General features: G+C 37.1%; 1 non-coding gene across 1 annotated transcript; it reads right to left on the bottom strand.

The window, feature by feature from the left end:
* Positions 1-11,708: 11,708 nt before the first annotated feature.
* Positions 11,709-11,815, bottom strand: LOC127109975 (small nucleolar RNA R71). Its single transcript, XR_007797215.1, has one exon. It is a non-coding gene; the product is annotated as a small nucleolar RNA R71 (small nucleolar RNA).
* Between the last annotated feature and the right edge of the window lie 3,167 nt (positions 11,816-14,982).

The following is a 14,982-nucleotide window of genomic DNA, read 5'->3' on the forward strand; positions in this document are numbered from 1 at the left end:
GGCGGAACGTCAAAAGTCGGGGAAGAAGAAAACAGTGAATGAAAAGTGGAAAAGGAGTCGCGAAAGATCACGACAGTATTATGGTAAGATGAATTGGAAGAATTTGGGGGCGACCTTCCTGCTGTCCCAAGCATTACTTGAGGACAAGCAATGAGATAAGTTTGGGGTTGTGATTGGTCACCAATTCTACTAATTTTCTGACACTTATTCGGCATGAATCCGCAAAATCGGTAACACTTTGTTTTACCTTTTTATTATTTTGTCAAGTAAGTTTTATGTTCGCATTTCCATTCGCGTTTGGTTATTATTTTTAGTTTACGCTTTCTTTTGGTAGTTCTATTGGTTTTCAGGTTCAAGCGAGAATTCCCAAAGACTCGTCAAAGAAATCGAGCATTCCGGACTCGCGAAGAAGGGTCTTTGGAAGATACATTGACCCTGACACAACCACCTGTGTCGCCTGACACGACACGTGTCAGGAGAAGGATAAAATCAGATGTTGGAGCAAAAAAACAGTGGGCTGACACGGGTGCCCATGTCAGTTGACATGACCCGTGTTAGCAAGCATGACGTGTGCATTGTTGAAGCAGAGAAACAGTAAGCCAACACGGCCGACCGTGTTGCCTGACACGGCCCGTGTTGGCTTGGATACCTCATCTTTTGATTTTCTTTGATTTTTAGAGTTTCTGACTCCGGAGGGTATTTTGGGTATTTTCTACACCTGTTAGTCGATTAGTGACTATTTAGAGGAATTTTTGAGGAAAAGAAAGGGTCTTTTGCACGATGAAAGGAATTGGAAGATGAAGATTAGTACTGTCAAGGGTTTCGGAGAATGGAGGTCCTTCAAGAGCGATCACGATTGAAGATCAACGGAATTCCCATATCTTGTAATGTCTAATTTGAATATTGTATTTTCTTTGAATACTATAAACGGATAAACCCACCAATGCCAGGGGGTGTCCCTGATTTGATCATGTAATGACTTTGAATTCCTAATTCCCTCAATTTTATGTTTGTTATTCAATTTAACTATGCAATGTTTTTAATGCTTTCATTATCAGACAAATAAGGATTGTTATACGGTTAACAATTTATGGGATCGCAATTGTTAAGGTTTTTGCACAATTAAACTTTAGTAGATATCACCTAGGGCTAGGGATATCATATAGTTACTGGATATATCTTGTTAACTCAAAAGCTTGGTTTCATCATAATTCCCTAAGGACTTAGATATTAGGATGAATGACCAAAGGTTTCCGTCTAAGGTTTTGGGAGGAAACAATATTAAGATCTGGTAATTGAATATTTGAACAAGTTGAAGAGATTTAAATTCAAGGTCATTGCAGGGAAAAATCACACACCGTACCCTGGCATAATTCTCATATTTGTGTAGAAGCCATATTTTATATTCTGCTTAAATTAATTATAGTGCGAATTTATCCCAAACCAAAAACTCCTATTTTTTTCCAATTGAGTCATGATTTAAATAATATTACTAAGCAGTCCTCGAGATTGATATTTTGTAAATTTCCCTATTATTACTACATCGGCAAAATAGTACACTTGCTATTTTCCCGATCAACACACATCTTGGGGTTAGCTTTTCATTCACTCGTTTTGTTTCTAAAATACCTAATAACTTGGACAAAAAGAGGGTCCATTGGAGTCTAGCATTTTGGTGGAACCTTTTGAACAATATTTTGGATGTTCATTGTCCATCAAACAATTTTATTAATACATTGAATGAAAAAGGTATTGTTGAAGTCTAGCATTCTGGCAATATCCCGATTAATTGGTCTCGGGGCTGACGTCTCGTTCTTATCAAATCTTCGTCATTCATCCTAAAAATCATACAACATATCAAACCTATAACCTCTCGCCCCCGTGCGATCGAAACCTCTTTCACAAGAGTACATTTGTCTAAGTCCTTTCTAGCGCGTACAAACTTGCACTTAAGCCTTCACTGTGAGTAAGCAAGCCATTTTTTACCGTTAGAATGCGACCTAGACACATGCTCAACCCTAATAAACTTTAATCAATCAAACTCTTCTTTTCTCACAAGAATAATGCTTAATCCCTTCTAATGCATATACAAACTAGCGCTTAAGTCTCCCCCGTGAGCATGCAAGCCAATGTTTAACCATTAGAATGCAATCTAAACCCTTGTTCATTAACACAAAATTCAACCAATCAAACCTACTCTTTCTCGTCCCCATGCGATTGAGCACCTTTTCAAAAAGAACAATGTTCAATCCCTTCTAATGCGCATAACAAACTAGTGTTTAAGCCTCCGCCGAGAGTAGACAAGCCAATGTTTATCCTTTAGAACATGATCTAAACACTTTTTCATTAAAAGACATCAACAAACCGTAGTTTCTCGAACTATGAATGCTCTGATTTCCTTATTGCACTATAAGGATACGTAGGCACAAGATTGCGAGATCTTGGCGAGCACACTAATAAAAAAACCTCCCCTTTTCCCCTTTTGAGGTTTCCTTTCATTTATCTTTTCAATCTTTTATTCACTCGAAGAAAACAATAACATTAGCTAACATTCAAATCGCGAGTTTAACTAAAAGGTTCCCGTTGAGTACAACAGACATGAGGGGTGCTAATACCTTCCCCTTGCGTAATCGACTCCCAAACCCGAATATGGTTGCGACGACCATTATTCTATTTTTAAAAGGTTTTATCGATATTTTCCTATTCCTCCATCGGAATAAATAAAGTTCGGCGGCAACTCTGTTCGGATCATTTTTTCCGCGACCATTGCGAGGTATCGTATTTTTCGAGATGCGACACAAACAAGTCAATATGTAGAAGTTCCAATAGTCTGGAGATGGAAACAAAATTTTTAGCTTTGAAATAAGTTTTAGAAAACTTGCATTTTTAACATGCTTCACAAAGATCATCTGAAGCAAACTTCTGATTTGGCAGGCCTCTGACTAAATTAAGCTTATTTAGCCAAGAAATCCTCCTCATGCTAACATGACCCAATCGTCTATGCCACGCCCATTGCTCTTCATTTACAGACATAAGAAATTTTACATTTTGTTTTTTCAAATCAGAAAGTCGCATCTTATAAATGTTTTTCTTCTCTTTCCATTGAAAAGAACTGAGCCATCCTTTTGACTAACAACTTTACAAGACGTTTGATTTAAAATGATGTCATAACCATTGTCACTTAATTGACTTATGGATAGAAGGTCATGCATTAGTCCTTCAGTGAGTTCACAAGCTTCCCTTTATGATCACCTCTGAAACCAATGACACCTCTAGGCTTAAGTTCCAAGCTTTGGAACATATGTCTTCTTCCCATCATGTGCCAAGAGCATCCAGAGTCTAGGTACCATCATTGGCATTTCAATTGTGTTTCTATGGGTGTCTGCAACATATATTATCTTAGCCTTAGTTGCCCATAACTTTTTGGGTCCTTTTTTGTTAGTCTTCCCAGAGTTTTTAACAAACTTGGGTTTTTGTGCAGGATATTTATACATGTGTGCATAGTTAAAATAAGAATGAGGTTTTGCTTTAGCCTTAGGTTTTGAAAAAGTTTTACCTTTAGGCACAACACCATTTTGTTTACCAGAAGGGACAAAATGGGACTGAAGAGTATTTGGTTTATCATCTTTTTCAGAATCAAATTCTTCATGAGAATCATAACCAATACCTCTTATTCTGTTTCTGCTTACGCCATAAATCATTGAAGTTTCTGCTTACGCCATAAATCATTGAAATTTCTGTTTAGCTTCCATTATAAGATCTCTCATATTGCCTGGTATACATACTTCATGCAACACTTCTGTCATAAACCACCTATTAATATTGTCATAAGCTTTAGCTAGATCAAACTTGATTATAACGTAAATCATCTTCCTTTGAGTTTGTGCATACTATATTGAATCTCTTGGGCCACCAATATGTTTTCAAGTATGTTTTGTTTAGGGATGAAACTTGTTTGGTTGGGAGATATAATTCTATCCATATAGTTTTTTTAGTCTATTCACAATGACTTTGCTAAAAATTTTATAGATATAATTGCATAGAGTAATGATCTTGACTTAGTGTACAGTTTGAGGGCTTTCTACTTTGGGAAACAGACAAAGTTCAGTACAATTTACATATGCATTGTCTGCCACTCTATGCCACAAGTCCTTTATGTATCTGCACACACTCCCTCCTACTATTTTCCGAGTATTTTGGTAAAAGCCTGTTGGAAATCCATCAGGTCCTGGTGATTTCCAAGGTGCCATATTAAACAAAGCTTGTTTAATTTCTATTTCCTCCAGCTCTTCCTCCAAGCACCTAGTTCAGTTACTATAAATGATTGGAAAAACACTTTTGGTGAGAACACAATCAGCAGTATCTATTTCAGTTGTATACAAATTCTAAAAGTTGTTTTTAAACAATTCTTTAATTGTATCACCATATTCTGTCAAAATTCCTTCTTCATATTTTAACACGTGAATGACCCCCCTTCATCTTCTTTGAATTGCTTGACTATGATAGAATCTAGCTGTCGCTACCATGTGATTTTCCAACGGAGGCGAGGGAACCGGGACTTGAACTAAAGAATGCCCCCATACTCAAAGAGGGAGAGAAAGGGGCAAAACAGAAGAGTCACCATCAAATTTTAATTATATTGCCTCTATCGAAGAGGCGAGGGGAAATAGTCGATAAAACCCTCAAAAAAGGAAAAGGGCGCACACAGGTAGTGCGGAGATAAGGAATCGATCTCGCAACCGAGACTTGGGTTCGGAAGTCGGTTACATAAGGGGAATGTATTAGCACCTCGTACGTCCATGGTACTCTATGGTAACCATTTGGGTTGTTTACATATGCAGGTATTTATCATGTTTATTGTTTTCATTTTATTTTTCTAAAGAGTGTAAAAGCATGATTGGACTCTAGGAGTTTTTGTTTATTGTGCTCGCCAATGATTGTGGCCCTTGTGCCTACATATCACTCATCGGGTGATGAGGAATCAGAGCTCTATAGTTCGGAGTAGAAAAAGTTTGTGTGTTGGTTGATTTTACCTTTGAGAATGGGTTTTCAGGATGGTGCCCTAAGGCAAAAATGAGGTTTGACGGGTTGAGTTGATTTTACCTTGAATAAGGGTTTTATGAAAAGAACGTTTATGATTAGATTGTACTAAATTCTATGGGCAGAGGTGAATATTCTAGACAACAATCCAAGCGTCTTGCGTCTAAAATAATCAGAGTAAGGGTAAGAATGCTCCATTCTTACTCATTCTCCACCATTTAAGGCTCGTGGCGCATAATACTAATCATAATTTTATTGTATTTTGAATTTGATTACGAAAATGCCACTTGATGTTGGATTAAGATTTTGTTTATTTGATTATGAAATTGGGCAGTGTAACAAGCACACAAAGTAACCAACAAGAATGCAAAGGGTCTCATTGTAAGTTAGCCCAAGATAAAGCCTTGTGTGTGCAAAACTGATATAAGCTAAACAAAGGATAATGGTCTTACAAACATGTCCCCCTAGGGTGGTGCCATAATGCCATTCTTACAACTGGTATGTAAGTTACAGATGAAACCCAAAGTTAGCAGAGTATCACAAAGATATGGAAAAGGCCTCCAAGCAAAGGTCCTAAGATGAAATCTTCTAAGTCCAAGTTGATTAAGAGTGGAGTGAATAATTTTGGTCTTTTCATTTTATCATGTTTTTGTTATTTTTAATTGTATGATGACAATAAGTAAATGACAATAAATAAACATGCATGATGAGTTTATACAATGAATATGATAATGATGAATACTTTAAGTGTAAACTACAAGGTACCAACATAAAATTAAATAACAAAATAACAATGATAATAACAATGGTTAGTGGTAATCAAAGTTAGTAAGGTTAAGTTAAGTTTAAGAACAATACCAACACTTGAGGATTATCTATCCTTAGGTCAATAGATTCAAATATGGAGCATCAGGGGATAACTTATCACTGAAGCAAATTATTGAAGATGATCAAAAGATCAACTTACAATAGATTTGTAACAATGAAAGTTATGCAACCCCAAGTCCATCTATCAATAGATTGACAAAAGGAAGACTATACCAACTAAAGGTTGAAAGTTAATGTTTTGACTAAGTGATTAAGTTAGACAAGGTATGGAGATGAATGTATAATATGAACACAATAGTAAGGGTTAGTGTATAATATAGACAAGTTAACATAAAAGTTAGTGGGTTAGTATGAACAAAAGAATAATAACATGAATCAGATGAAATCAACAAGTTAGTATGTGTAAACAAGGCTTCATCTACATGTCAAATGACCCAAGTTGGCTGATGTAGGGGCAACCTATCCATGCTTCAAAGTATCATGAATGAAAACTTGATCATACATTAGTAGGTTTGAAGCATGGAAGGTTCAAGCAACCCTAAACAATCCAATATCATGACAAATATAGACTTCATTAGCCATTAGGTTCAAGACCTCATAAGTAAATGGAATTTTTTTTCAAATGACATGAAACAAAGCACTAATAAATAGTAGATACAAAAATAATAAGGGTCCGTGTTGAAAATATTTCTAGAATAGTAAAAATAAGTGGTGTAAAAAATAAAATAAACTGGAAATAAATATGGTGAAAAAAAATAAAATGGAAGTGAAAAGAAATAAAAAAAAGCCAAAATGCACACGATGGGGGTTGAACCCCTGACCTTGAGGTCATGAGGGGATCAACCCCTCTCCCACTGAGCCAAGCGCTCACTTGTGTCAACAAACATGCTGAATAGAATAAATAATAAAACAACAGTTGAAAATGAATGTGCGTGAGAATCAACTAATCAGAGTGCGACAGAGTTTGTTTTCAAATTCAAAAAATGCAGGCAACATTCATCTTCAACCTTGAACCCTCAAAATCCAAACTCGAAAATAAGTGTTTTTCATGGGATTTAAACACAGAATCATTACCCAATCATGAAAAAGAATTAACCTCCACACTCATGAGCCATTGATTGGCTCTGAGTGTGGAGTATTTTTCCAAGAACCAGAAGAACAACTTTGACCTAGATTAAACATAAAATGTTGGATAAAGGTTAATCAAAGCTCAAAGTATGGGGTTAATGATCAATGACGAATTTTGAGTTGAATGGTAACTCGTTTGTATGATGGGGTGAGTGGAACTACCTGATAAAAATCGATCTTAGAGTGGTTCTCCAATGACTTGGCTTAACTCAGGTGAGGTGCAGGGAAGGTGAGTTAGGACTTGAGAAAGTTTGAGTGATGTTCAAGGATGGTTTCTGGGTGGTTATTTGGAGCTGAAAGGCTTTGAATCTCAAAAATCAAAACTCAGTTTTGGATGGTTCAACTCGAGTTTGAAGCAGGGTGTTTTTGGCTTGTGAAATGAGTGGAACACCTTCCCATATTTATAGGGAAGGCGATGAAGTTGTTTGGAGGGAAAATGGAGAAGGTTTGATGGTGGCTCTAAGTGTGCTCAAGGTTGAAACTTGTTTGACAAGAATGGTTGTGTTCAGACATGATTTTCCTCTCCACTCAATATGTTTTCACCATGTCATTGAAAAGGAGGGACCAAGGGGCTTGAATCAGAGTTGTGCTAGCTTTTGCTTTTTGCCATTTTGGGAAAAAAATGGCCTTTGACCCTATCCATTATGAGTTTAAAATGTGTATTGGTATGTTTAGAAACATATTTGGAACCAAATGGGATCATAACAAACAAGTTTAAGGGCCCAAAACATGATTATGCAAATTCTGGCTGAAACATGTCTGGTTTGTGCATCATGGTAAGTCAGCAGCTTTGGACCAAGGCCAAATGAAATTGTCTCGTGAATTTTGCATGAAACTTGTGAGAAATGTTAATTTACATGTCCTTGATTAGATGTAAAAAGAACCAGGTCAAAAGCAGTTGTGGTTTGGAAATGGCAATATGGTAAAGTAGTAGTCTTGATCATGTTTTAGGGCATGGTAGGCATGTTGGACCAGCTTGGCCAATGCAAATATTGGGGTCCTTGCTCAATGAATTAGGTCTTGGAAATTGGAACAAAGTTGAAGAGGAACTTATTTAGGACATTTGGATCAAATAAGATCTTAAAAATCTTGTGAAATGAGAAAGTTATGGACTTTGGAACTTGCCAAAATGTGACCAACCATCATGACCTAAAAATGTGATTTTGAGATTCCTTGATTTTTATGGTGAAATTAAATATGTTCGAAGCTCATATGATCATATCATGATGTAAAATGAGGCTTGGGCTTTGTGGAGTGATGTTAGGCCAAGTTCATGGGTGAATCAAATGCCTTAAAAGTTCAAAAATGATGATCAAACCAAGTACTTGTAACATGAATTGAATGAGTGTTTGAATGATGAGTTATGGTTGTAATTGTCATGAATTGATGTTGAATGAGTGGTGGTATGATAGGGTGATCAAAATGAAGCAAGATCAATGATCAAAGTATGCCCAAATTAGGATTTTCTTGAACCACAAGCTTCATCAAGAACCACAGTCACACAAATTAGGGTTTGGTGATGCAAGAGACAAATTGAGATGTTTCAAAGGTTTGGGACATGAAATTTTTTGAATTTTAGGGATCCTCAATGTCATGATCAAGATCCACGGTGAACCATGACTTGTACAATCCAATGAAGGTCAAGAGTTAGGGTTAGAGTCCTTGGGTGACCAGATGAATCTTGATGTATCTTCAAAGGACCATCCAATTAGGGTTTTTGGAGAATGAGTGAGATGTCTTGAATTGATCCTCTAAGATTTTTGGGATGCTTGAGGGTGAAGATTAGGGTTAAGGTGGCTTGGGCACACCTCAACATGGTCAGAGGGTCTTGAGACTTCACAGATGAATCCCATACCTTGGGTTTGTGGATTATTGAGAGTCATTAAATATAGATGCATATGAGATGATATATATAGGATGTATGCCCATGGATTAGGGTTTAAGAGGATGATATGGAGGTATGGTAAATTTAAGGGTATGGCACTAGTGTTCCTATCGCCATCTACCATCCATTTGGTTTTGGCTCTCTGATACCAAACTAGTTCTTCTTGATAGAGAATTGTTGCAATTTTTTATGCATCTCATTCTCCAACTTCCAAAGCCCTTCGCGATCTCTTCCATTTTGCACAACTTTTTGAACTCCTCAAGTTCTATTCAATAATATTTTCTTCTTTTTATCAATGATTCTAATTTTGTGAAGCTTCCACTGAGTTACCTTTCTTTGAATGTTGTCCAAATTCACACTTAAGCTACTTTCTTCCTCCCAAACCTCTTTTATCATGTCTTCATAAGAATCTTCAACAACCTGATAACATGAAACTATATCACATTTTTAGACTTGATTTAATTAAATTATATCGTTATTTGATTCAGTTTATTTTATATTATTCGATATTACTCGGTATTTTCTTATTATTTATTTCAGGTATCATTATTTAAAGCATATGTGAAAAAGAAAGAAAAGGGGTGCAAAAAGAAGATTTTCTAGGAAAAGCAGCAAGCTGAAGCACCAAAGCCCAGCCCACGTTTGGAACAAAGGAAATGGCTGTCACGACCGCCACAAGGATGTGCCGAGAGCCACGTCCCAAGACCTAGTGTTACGACCGTAACACATAGTGTGACGGACGTCACACATCCCATCCTATATTTTAGGCTTTACGTGCGTAACGGAGTGGACGACTTCCCCTAAATTTTCTCCTGCACTCGTAGACGTTTGGAATGACACTGAAGACCCATTCTAGGAAACGGTTATTTTGAGAGGTGAATATAAATAGACCTCACAAAACCCAATTGAAGCTCTCTCTTGATCTCTCTTCGCCGTGCAATTTTTCCAGCAATATTTTCCCAGCACTCTAAATTTCCAAGCAATTTATTTCCTTTTCTTTTCTAGTTTAATTTCCAAAGCATACAATTTATTTTCTCACGATAGTTTCTATACCGGAAATTATTGTGTAATTTTACTGGATCTAACCTTACGTTAGATCATAGTATTTTATTTCCTTGTTTTTACTTTCCTATCTGATTGAGAACTGTGAAGAACAAATCCAACCGACTTGTGGTGGAGTGTTCGAGCATCGAAGCTAGGAGATAAAATCCAGAATTCTAGTATTTTTCCAGGTTCATTAATTAATTAATTTATTGTTTTAATTTACATATGCTTTGTTCCGCTATTTATATATATTGTTTGTTTGATATGGCCGTATTTATGCATGATTATTGTTTGTGCATGTTTATCATGTCTGGCTAATTAATTTAGATATCGGTATGTAAAGTAAGCGGAATAAAGGAATTCAAATTGAGTTGGTTTTAAATTTATTTCAAAATATAGTCACTCTTTTTCTGGTCTCAATTTACAGGGTTAATACCAAGGTTTTTGTACGAGAGTAAAAGACATAAAGAAGTTAAAATCAATAGAACGACGGTTTGAGTTTTTAAATGGACAGTGTAAATTGAACATTAACTTTAAATCAGGGCGAAAGCAATTTTTAAGGTTAATTAAATTCTAATCATTTTCAAAAATTATTTTTAAAAGTTAAATGTGAGGACGAGAGTTAAGCATTTAAGTTTAATCATATAATCTAAGTCAACAGAGCGAGAGTTTGAGACGAGGGTGTTTAAACGGTTAGTATTTTCTCAAAAGGAGTTTCTATAGATTCTATTATTTTCAAAAAGTGATTTTAGATTTAACGAAATAGTGAGAGCGTATGTTAAAATATAAAGTCATAGTCTAATTCAACAGAGCGAGAGTTTGAGGAAAAGACTTTTAATTAATAGTGTCTACTGAAAAGACTTACTTTAAAATTAAGAAAAAGACCAACGAAGATTTGATTCCCCAATTACGACGAACTACATACTGATATCCATATTATTTGATATTTTATCTAGATCCAAATTTAGTTTTACTTTTCCCCCTAATCATTAAAGTATCATCCGCCTTAGCTTTACGCAGTGACCCTAGAAAAACGGTAGATCGATTCATTAAGTCCCTGTGGGATCGATATCTTTTAAAACTACGCGATTAGACTGTGCACTTGCAGTTAGTACCCCGATAGACTCATAAAGTCGCGATCAAGTTTTTGGCGCCGTTGCCGGGGACTTTTATTTAACAATAGAGACTAAGGCAATTGATTCCGCAATTTTTATTTTTTTTCCCTTTTTCGTTGATTTGTATGCCACACACTCGCTCACAAGGCGAGCCGTACTACTTACAAATCAACGATGTTGAACGATATCTCCGATTATTACGACGAATTCGGGAGTATCGTGCTAGAAACAATCTTCCTCCAATCGAAATTCCTGATCTCAAAAATCTCTGTCCTTTAACGATACCAGCGATGGCCGAACCAGCTCGTGCTCTTCGAGATTACGCTGCTCCATCGCAGGATGAGCCGCATTCGAGTATTGCTCCACCCGCAATCGAAGCGAACAACTTCGAACTTAAACCTTCGCTGTTGCAAGCAGTGCAACAGAATCAATTTTCTGGAAATCCTACCGAGGATCCAAACCTTCATTTATCCGTATTTGTCCAATATGCTGACACTGTTAAAGCTAATGGTGTCACTTCAGAGGCAATTCGACTTCGTCTCTTTCCTTTCTCGTTAAGAGATAAAGCTAGAAGATGGCTTCAATCTCTTCCTTCTAACTCAGTCACCACATGGAATGAGTTGAAGAAAGTCTTTCTTGCCCGATATTTTCCTCCAAGCAAAACAGCTATGTTGAGAGCCCAGATAAATGGATTTAAGCAAAAGGATAACGAATCTCTTTTCGAAGCATGGGAAAGATACAAGGACATGATGAGACTTTGTCCACACCATGGTTTAGAAGACTGGTTAGTAATTCACACCTTCTACAATGGTCTCTTGTACAACACAAGGTTAACAATAGACGCCGCCGCCGGTGGTGCGCTTATGGATAAACCTTACACCGACGCTTATCAACTTATCGAGAGCATGGCCCAAAATCATTATCAGTGGGGAAGTGACCGAACAATGGTAGAAAAACCTCAAACGAAAGGTGGCATGTACGAGATAAGTAGCCTTGATCATGTTAATGCAAAAGTGGATGCTCTTGCCCAGAAAATTGAAAGTTTAAACGTATCACCTCCAGCCACCGTGGTTGCCGTAACTCAAAATTGCGAAGTCTGTGGAATTCAAGGTCACACTCCTACAGATTGTCAACTCCTAACAGGAATTCAAACAGATCAGGTGAACTATGTTCAAGGTAATCCTTACTCGAATACCTATAACTCAAACTGGAAGAACCATCCTAATTTTTCATATAAAAGTAACAACGCTTTATACGCACCAGGTCAAGCTCCCAGTCAAGCTCCAGCTGTACCACCTGGATATCAAAAGCCGACCCCATCTACACCTAACAATAACGTTCCTAGGAAATCCAACTTGGAAATCATGATGGAGAACTTCATAGCTTCTCAACAGCAAACCAATAAAGAATTCTTTAACCAGAATGTACACACTAGCGAATAGATTAAACAACTAGCAAGTAAAGTAGATGCCCTGGCTACCCATAACAAAATGCTGGAGACACAAATCTCGCAAGTAGCTCAACAACAAGCGCCTACTGCTGCCCCAACTGGTGCATTTCCTGGACAGCCACAACCTAATCCGAAAGGCCACGCTCATGCAATTATATTACGAAGTGGAACAGAGGTAGAAGGACCATCTGACCCAAGGATTGAGAACCAAAACTCTAAAAAGTCAACTGAGGAAGAAAGTAAACCTAAGGAAAAGGAAGAGTGTAATAAGGAAACCGTAGAAAAAAAAGAACCTTATGTACCTCCACCGCCTTACAAACCACCTATCCCTTATCCTCAAAGGCTAATTAAAACCAAAGACGCGGGCCAATTTAAAAAATTTGTTGACCTACTGAAACAATTAAACGTCACAATCCCTTTTACAGAAGCTATTACACAAATGCCCTCATATGCTAAGTTCTTAAAAGAAATTTTATCTAATAAAAGGAAACTTGAAGATAACGAAACCGTTACACTCACTACTGAGTGTAGCGCAATAATCCAAAATATGCCTCCTAAACTTAAAGATCCTGGTAGTTTTTCTATACCCTGTCATATAGGAAAATTTGTCATAGACAAAGCTTTATGCGATTTAGGAGCCGGTATGAGTGTTATGCCCTTGTCCATATGCAAGAAACTTGAAATGGGAGAATTAAGACCAACTAAAATGTCTGTGTAATTAGCAGATCGTTCCGTTAGATATCCCGTAGGAATTCTTGAAAACGTTCTCGTGCGCATAGGTCAATTCTACATTCCCACCGATTTTATAATTATGGACATAAGAGAAGATGAAGTCACCCCCATTATATTGGGAAGACCCTTCTTAGCAACTACCGGTGCTATCATACACGTAAAACGAGGACGACTCACTTTCGAAGTAGGAGAAGAGAAAATTGAGTTTATTCTTTCCAAATTTTTGAAAGCACCTGCAATAGAAGACACATGTTACTTCATGGATATCATCGATGAATGCATAAAAGAAACAGAATTCGAAAATGACGATTTATCCGACTATAGTGTAGAAGACAGACTGAACCAATGTTTAGCAATAACATCAGACCCTACACAATGCCTTAAGAAACCAACCCTCGACCTGAAAACACTTCCCAAAAATCTGAGATATGAATTCCTAGACCTAGAACTTGAACGACCAGTAATAGTCAATGCAGACCTAGGAAAACTTGAAACCGAAAAACTCCTACATATCTTAAGAAAATATCCAACCGCATTAGGATACAACATCACCGATCTTAAAGGGATAAGTCCTTCTATTTGTATGCACCGCATCATGCTAGAAGAAGACTGTAAGACTTCTAGGGAACATCAGAGGAGACTAAACCCGATCATCAGTGAGGTAGTGAAGAAGGAAGTAACGAAGTTATTAGAGGTAGGTATCATATATCCTATATCCGATAGCAAATGGGTTAGTCCTGTACACGTAGTACCAAAGAAAGGAGGTATAACAGTGATCGAAAATGAAAAAGGAGAAACTATAACCAAACGAATTGAATCGGGATGGAGAATGTGCATTGATTATAGAAAGCTAAACAAAGCAACCCGAAAAGATCATTTTCCTTTACCATTCATAGACCAGATGTTAGAACGACTAGCCAAGCATTCTCATTTCTGCTATCTGGACGGTTACTCAGGTTTCTTTCAAATACCGATTCATCCTGATGACCAAGAAAAGACAACGTTCACATGTCCTTTTGGTACCTTCGCTTATCGACGAATGCCGTTTGGCTTGTGCAATGCTCCTGCAACTTTCCAAAGGTGCATGATGGCAATATTCGCCGATTTTCTCGAAAGCATCATGGAAGTCTTCATGGATGACTTTTCCGTATGCGGGCAAAGTTTCGAAGAATGTCTTGAGAACCTCGAAAGAGTTCTAGAACGATGTGTAAAAGTAAACCTAGTACTTAATTGGGAAAAATGTCACTTTATGGTACAAGAAGGAATTGTTTTAGGACACATCATATCAAATAGAGGAATCGAAGTAGACAAAGCCAAAATAGAAGTAATCGAAAACCTTCAACCTCCGAAAACTGTGAGGGAAATACGAAGCTTCTTAGGACATGCCGGTTTTTACCGAAGATTCATTAAAGATTTCTCTAAAATAACTAAACCTTTAACCGAATTATTAATGAAAGACGCTGAATTCATCTTCGACAATAAATGTTTAGAAGCATTTCAAACACTTAAACAGGCATTGATCTCCGCGCCCATAATGCAGACCCCGGATTGGAATGAACCTTTCGAAATAATGTGTGACGCAAGTGACTACGCCGTAGGCGCTGTTTTAGGACAACGAAAGGATAAAAAACTTCACGTCATATATTATGCGAGTAGAACTCTAGATGAAGCGCAAATGAATTACGCCACGACCGAGAAAGAACGTTTAGCAGTAGTATTTGCACTAGATAAATTTCGTTCCTACTTGGTCGGAGCTAAAA

Source organism: Lathyrus oleraceus, chromosome 7, assembly GCF_024323335.1.
Source record: "Lathyrus oleraceus cultivar Zhongwan6 chromosome 7, CAAS_Psat_ZW6_1.0, whole genome shotgun sequence".
NCBI classification, from domain to species: Eukaryota; Viridiplantae; Streptophyta; class Magnoliopsida; order Fabales; family Fabaceae; genus Lathyrus; species Lathyrus oleraceus.